The sequence below is a fragment of the Bactrocera latifrons genome, unplaced genomic scaffold (genome assembly GCF_001853355.1).
Source record: "Bactrocera latifrons isolate USDA-ARS-PBARC rearing strain unplaced genomic scaffold, ASM185335v1 scaffold_220, whole genome shotgun sequence".
NCBI lineage: Eukaryota > Metazoa > Arthropoda > Insecta > Diptera > Tephritidae > Bactrocera > Bactrocera latifrons.
This window is the reverse complement of record NW_017535742.1, coordinates 44,391-51,085: the sequence shown is the minus strand read 5'-3', so window position 1 is coordinate 51,085 and position 6,695 is coordinate 44,391. Positions and strand designations below refer to the sequence as shown.

The following is a 6,695-nucleotide window of genomic DNA, read 5'->3' as shown; positions in this document are numbered from 1 at the left end:
AAAATATGTTACAAAAATGAGGTGTATTCCCTCCAAAAAGATTGCATTCCACTTATGCACACATTCAAGCAATGTCTCTTGACAAAACTCACTGAAAAAAAATTAAATAATAACAAAAAACAAAATAAAATAATAAAATTATTTTTTTCCCAAATTTTATGAAGAACCTTTAAATTAATTAACGTAATTTTGCATTTTCAGCAATTCATTTAATACGATTTATTATTAAATTTAAGCTTTTTGTTCACTTCGCCCGCTCAATGCAAAACAAATATTCAAATATGCGAAATATCCACATATTTGCTTAGTGTATAAGCTACGAAATCAATATACTTACAACAACCAAATTATTAACAGCAAAACTATGGATATATAACCAGATTAACATACGTACACATGTATGTATGTAAATATAAATATCTATGTAATCTGAAACACACACACATACATACATATTCTATATATGCAATAAATTGGATCAATGTGTAAACTGCAAATTCAGAGATGGAAGTTGCGTTAGTCTTCTTACTACTTTTTCAAGCTAAAAATTTTGAGGAAAATTTTTATTTGTTCAGAGAAAAGAGTCGAAGTAATTACGCGCATGATTACATTGCAATTGTTACATTAGAGCCAGCCAACAGACCGATTGCCGCGAAATTACATTATGACTGTTAAATCAGAGAACTTAAAACAAGTTTTAAAATAAATAATAAAAACAAGTTTTAAGTTCTCTGCCATGACTACTTTTCTTTTATAGAGGCAGCTAACAGCCAGCTTTCAGCGAGTTTACATTATGACTGTTAATCACATCACATCGCGGTGCGAGCATAGGTATGAAGATAAAAACGATTGCGCGATTAAAAATAAGCAGCAGATGTTGGCTTCTAACTCATGCAGCCGTTATTAAAATTGTATAGCATCTTTTAGGCGCTAGAAACATGTTATCAAAAGTAAGTATATTTTTATTAATTTTTCTGATTAAATGTAAGTTTATTTTTATTAAAGTTTATGTGCAGAATTAACTGATATTAAATTGATATTAAAATTTCTATATTTACCTACATACATGTATATTTTCTGCTTTTCTGCAAGCGCTTGGGATATAGTAAACTGCTTTAGCTGCCATTACATTAGCCACTTCAACGAGTATGAACCACTAAATGGAGAGCTAACGAGTAGCATTACTGAATTGCTAACCAATACTAGTACTCGCTGTTATGCAGGCGGCGATTACTGCAAGTGTGCGTATAAAAAAGTAAAAAAAAATACGAGCTTTAGCCATACAAATTCAACGTATTTCTGTGGTTTCATTAAGTGGCGTACAAAAACTTAAAAAAAAAATAACAGTTACAATTCAACGTATGTTGATGAACTCACAATGTTGTGCGTTTCAAATTTGCTCGCTATTAAATAGACCAACCACTAAAAGTACTCGTACTCGTAGGCATACCATCACTGACAGATGTTTAACTAGCAACCTGCCGTATGTTTTTGACTTTTCCTGTCAGTTGATGCAAGTAACGCGATAATAACACACCATTAAAATTCTAGTAGTGCATTGCTTGTGCGGACATTTCCTTTTTGTTGTAAGGCAATTTGAATTGAGAAATAATATTTAAACGGCGTAAGACTAATACAAAAGAATTGCTAATTGGTTAAAATACTTTCGCAATGCATAGTAAATGTTACTAAATCAAAGTAGTACAAGTGTTTACCAATAACAATAACAAGCCAAACTAATTTGTTGTACGCGCAACACTACTTGCTATTAGCCAGTACATACTTATATAGGAAGCAGGTACCGACACACTCGTTCGCTTATTATGGCGTCCAGTGGCAGATAATGGCAGCGAATTATTAAAATATGCGATATTAATGTGCAAGAAATTGGCAAAAAAGGAATGGATTGCGCTAAAAGCTTTTGAAAATATTGTGAAAATTATACAAAATACAAGTAATATATATGGAAAAATTATTGTGACTTGTGTGTTGAGTTATTCATTTTTCGCTTTGCTTTGTGTAAGTGAAGGAATTTGGCGTCGGTGCCGACTGTGCGGATTCTTGTGGTAAAGCAGGCTTAGCAGTCAACAGATATTTGGAAAACACCAACGCTGACCGCTGACCAGTTGTAAGTGTAGGTAAGTTATCAAAGATATTTAATGCTTGTGCTAATGAAATTGCATTCACATATATATGTAAATAGAATGTGGTTGCTTTAAAGGTGTATATAAACACCAAACCATTAGAGAGATAAATACAAATTTGCAGTTATGAATATGTGTATATGTACATAAGTATCTCTATGTAAAATGGCAACAGTTACTAATATTTCTGTGAATTTTGAACAAAAATTAGAGTTTACTAAATTTTTAAAGTAATTTACTAAGCCATAAATATGTTTACCTTGGTTTTGCACTCACATTTTATTTGTTGTACGTGTATTTACTTACATTCCGACAAATACATTACCTTGCTACAACTACGAGAGCAGCAAAAACAGCCGTAAACAACATAACTTTTGCTCAGATTATTTGTTATTGCTCAGGCTGCTCGCGCTCTGTGCGTTATTGCACTGTATAAATATAACAAAAACAAGTATATACACAAATCATAAAATGAATATAAATTATTTGCATCTTAATTTGTACATATTTATATTTGTATTTTGCTATTTTTGCGTTCTTTCTGCTTTGCTATTGTGATCCATTACTATTTCGTATGCTCAGTTAAAGTTGTTAAATATTTGTTTATACCAAAGGTACACAAATTATATTTACTATTAGATTACAAAAAATAATCTATAGTGGAACTTTTATTAAATTATAAAATGAAAGCATAAACAGCGCTTCAAGCTAAGTCAATTTAGCACCCACCTCTGTCGGTACCTCTGTATATACGCGAATTATTCTATTAATTTTTGAGTTATTGAACTGAAATTGAGTACACATTCTTATCTCGCCAAGCTGCTGCTCGTCTGTTGGAATCGCCGATATCGGAGCATTTTAGCATATAGCTGCCATACAAACTGATCGCTCAAATTATAGTTCTTGTAAGAAAAATTTGTTTATTTTACAAGTGATCTGCATGAGATTTGGCACTGTTTATTTTCTAAGGCAACGGTATAATCTCCGAAGAATTTTTTCAAATCGGACCACTATATCGTACAGCTGCCATACAAACTGACCGATGAAATTAAAGTTCTTGTATTAGAAACTTTTTTATTATAAAAGTAATCTGCACGAAATTCAGCTTAGTTGTTTCTGCAAGACATCTCTACAATCTACAAACATTTTGTGCAAATCGATGCACCATAGCATATAGCTGCCATACAAACTGACTGTTGAAATTAAAGTTCTGGTATAGAAAACTTTTTTATTTTACAAGTTATCTGCATGAAATTCGACACAGTTGTTTCACCAAGATAGCTCTACAATCTACGAACATTTTCTGGAAATCGGTTCACCAAAGCATATAGTAGCTCCCATACCATTTGATTGAACAAATCAAAATAAAGATCTTTTTATACACTTTAATGCTATAAAAAATGCGCTTGTAAAACATATTATAGCTTCTTTATAGCCGAAGTTAATATTTTTTCTTGTTTCGTGGTTGTTTATAAAAAATCACAGTACATAACCTAACTTTTGTTTACCAGAAACATGATTTGAGTCCGTATTATTAAAAATCTTGTAGTGATTCTGAAAGGCTCCCACTGTATTTCCGTCTAGATTAAACATTTTCTAACAATTTCTTGTATTAAATAATAAAAATTAAAAAAAAAAATTATACGAACCGCTGAGAGTGCTGGCATTTATCAAGAATCCGCAACAACAATTGACTTAATACAGATTCAATAAATTCTTCAAAATAATTTGCTTACAAAAAACCACAATTTATCTTAATATTTATGGGATGTCTTGCAGATTCGCTCTTCGCAACATATACAATTTATTTTTCTTCTGTTTTATAACTTTTAACATGCTGACTTTGGGCCGCAACATTTTATCACGATTTATTTATTTACATATCCATACATATGTATGTATGTACTAAGATATCTGTATACCTTGTACATAAATATAAAGTGATTTTCTACCGCTAACACAAGTACTTTTGTTGCTGTGCGCTGATTAACATGCAAGTTGAATATACTTATAATTCTAATCACATAAATACTATGTACATGTGTGTCTAGGTAGATTTGTGTACGCAAACTTAAACTAAATGAAACTATGTACATATGTAAAATCTTCTCCTTTTGTTTTATAGTATTTTATTCATATTTTTTTTTGTAGATGTTCATTTGAAGTATCCGATTCAAACTCTCGAACGGATATTGGCCATTGCGCATTTACATACGAGTATGTATGTATATACAATGATTAATGTTTTTAAGCCAGATGTCAACGAACGCCTTAGCTTGTCGATTGACCGGCATTTTGTGTCCAAAGGCACAACTTTGGCTTTTGCTTAGTGCAAACTTTCTAAGAATTCGCTGCGATTTCCTTTGGTGCTCGAACAATTTTTTTTTTGTTTTTATGTTGTCCGTCTTCAACTTAATTTGCATTGACAAATAGCTTTGGCACTTTTTTTTTTGCAAATTTTTGTGCGCTTTCTCATTTCCGAAGATTGCTATGAGTCGAATTTTAGCAATAAGCGCCTAAAAAAGTAAGAGTTATATAAGTTTTGCGGTTGAGAAACCAAATAGAGCATTGATTTATAAGAAATTGTCGTAATTTGTGAATATTTTCCATCGACATACATATGTATGTATGTATATTTCAACGTAATTCGCAGCTTCGACTTCTAAGGTATTGCCGAAAACATAACAAGGCGTCGAGTCTCGAATGAGTGGATCAGAGTACGCGAACTGCCACAGATATACCCATGTATACATTCATTTGATCTTATAAATGTACATAAGTCTGTATTTAAAGCATATTTAATTTCTTTGTTTATTATTAATTTCCCGACAAAAGAATTCTTAATGAAGCGTTAATTAAATTAATTCAATAATAAATGCCCTGAAAATTGCCGCTAATTACTTTCAAATGCTTTCAACGATCGTTGTTGAGCGAGGCGTCAAAATTTAATTGAAGTCATTGGAATCCAAATAAATTGGATATTTATAGCTATATAATAAATAGGAAGCATTTTCTATTGTTTTCTCAACGCAACTAGTAAATTTGGCATTCAATAAAGAGACCAAAACTTTTAGGAAGAATTCTAGCTAACCTTGAAAAATTAGATTTAACAGCCTACAAGCAGTTTCAGATAATTAGGTGATTGATATGATGTAGACTAAAGTTTTGTAAACCCAACAAATCGTGCAAATCTATTCAAATACGGTGGCGAAGAACTGATAAGGAGCATTCCTGAACTTCTTTGTAGAGTATAGTAGATGAAAGCATGTTCAACGATTGGTATTTCAGTGCGCTCTGCCCAATTCACAAAAACGGAAGCCCCACAATCTGCGCCAGCTACCGTGGGATAAGCCTCCTCAACATTCCACATAAGGTTCTTCCGAGCGTATTGTGTGAAAAACTGAAGCCCACCGCCAACAAACTGGTTGGTCCTTATCAGTTTGGCTTCAGGCCTGGAAAATCAACAACTGACCAGATATTTACCTTGCAACAAATCTTGTAAATGACTCATGAAAAGGGTCTCCACACACACCCCCTCTTCCTCGATCTTAAAACTGCTTCTCACAGCGCGAAAAGGAGCTGAATTTGGTATCTCCGCAAAACTCATACGGCAGTGAAAGCTAACGTTGAGCGATATCAAAGCCCTGTCAAGATCGGGAAAACCTCTTGGACCCGTTCGATACCAAACGAGGTTTCAGACAAAGCGACTCCTTGCTACCTTTGGCCTTGGTCATGTCGGCCGAATGGATGAAAACACCCGCCGGTGGAAGCACTGGAAGAGAAAGACCTCCACTCCGTTGAAATGCCAGGTTAAGAAGGGTCTGGCTACACTTCGAATCTCCGATTAGCGTGGACTTGGAAGCATTTACTTGGAAGTAAAAAGGAAGAACGACTGGGCGCTGGGCTAAAACCGTATAAGCAGCGTCTACGCCAAAAAAGAAGAAGAAGACAAGCAAAAAAAAAAAACAGCCATATTTTCTAATTTAATAAAATATAAATTTTGTAGAAAACAAACCTCAGGGTCTTTTGGAACATTTAGCTCTGCTTATATTCCCTTCCCCTGCGCCATTAGTCCGCTCCAAACGTCATTCACTCATTTAAGCAATTGCTACTGCGCGTGAGCTGCTGATTGATCGTTGTTGTATGTATATTTTCAATATATAAACATTTATATGTTTGTTTGTATGTACATATGTATTTATGCGTAAGTGATGGGCGAATGTGGTTCAGGGACGCTACAGCAGCGGAAATCGATGACGATAATCAAACGACTGTTTACCTTTACCATTCTAAAAAATGATTTTCCGCTGCGCTAAAATTTCGCTGATAAGTTTTTGTTTTTGTTTTTGTTATTTTATCGTCGTTTTTGTGCAATATTTTAAAAGTTTTGCACTTGCCTTGTGAAGGCTAGTAATTTTTGGAGGGTCTTTTGTTTTGGGTAGCTAGTGTAAAAAGTTAAGATACCTGAGATTTAATTGTTATTAATATTATTGAAAAAATATTTTGAATAAAATAAATATCATACATTACATTGTTATTTGTAGATCTTTT

The 6,695-nt window shown here is 33.2% G+C and overlaps 1 protein-coding gene across 2 annotated transcripts in view; it reads left to right on the top strand.

Moving 5' to 3' along the window:
- Nucleotides 1–1,109: 1,109 nt before the first annotated feature.
- The window catches only part of LOC108968575 (SHC-transforming protein 1), a 23,448-nt gene continuing 17,862 nt past the window's right edge, over nucleotides 1,110–6,695 (top strand). Inside the window, exon 1 of one of the 2 annotated variants that reach the window (XM_018932695.1) lies at nucleotides 1,110–2,134. The gene's annotated coding sequence lies outside the window, so the exon portion shown is untranslated. Of the gene's footprint in view, nucleotides 2,139–6,695 lie in introns of both variants that reach the window. The other variant, XM_018932694.1, reaches the window with a different exon arrangement.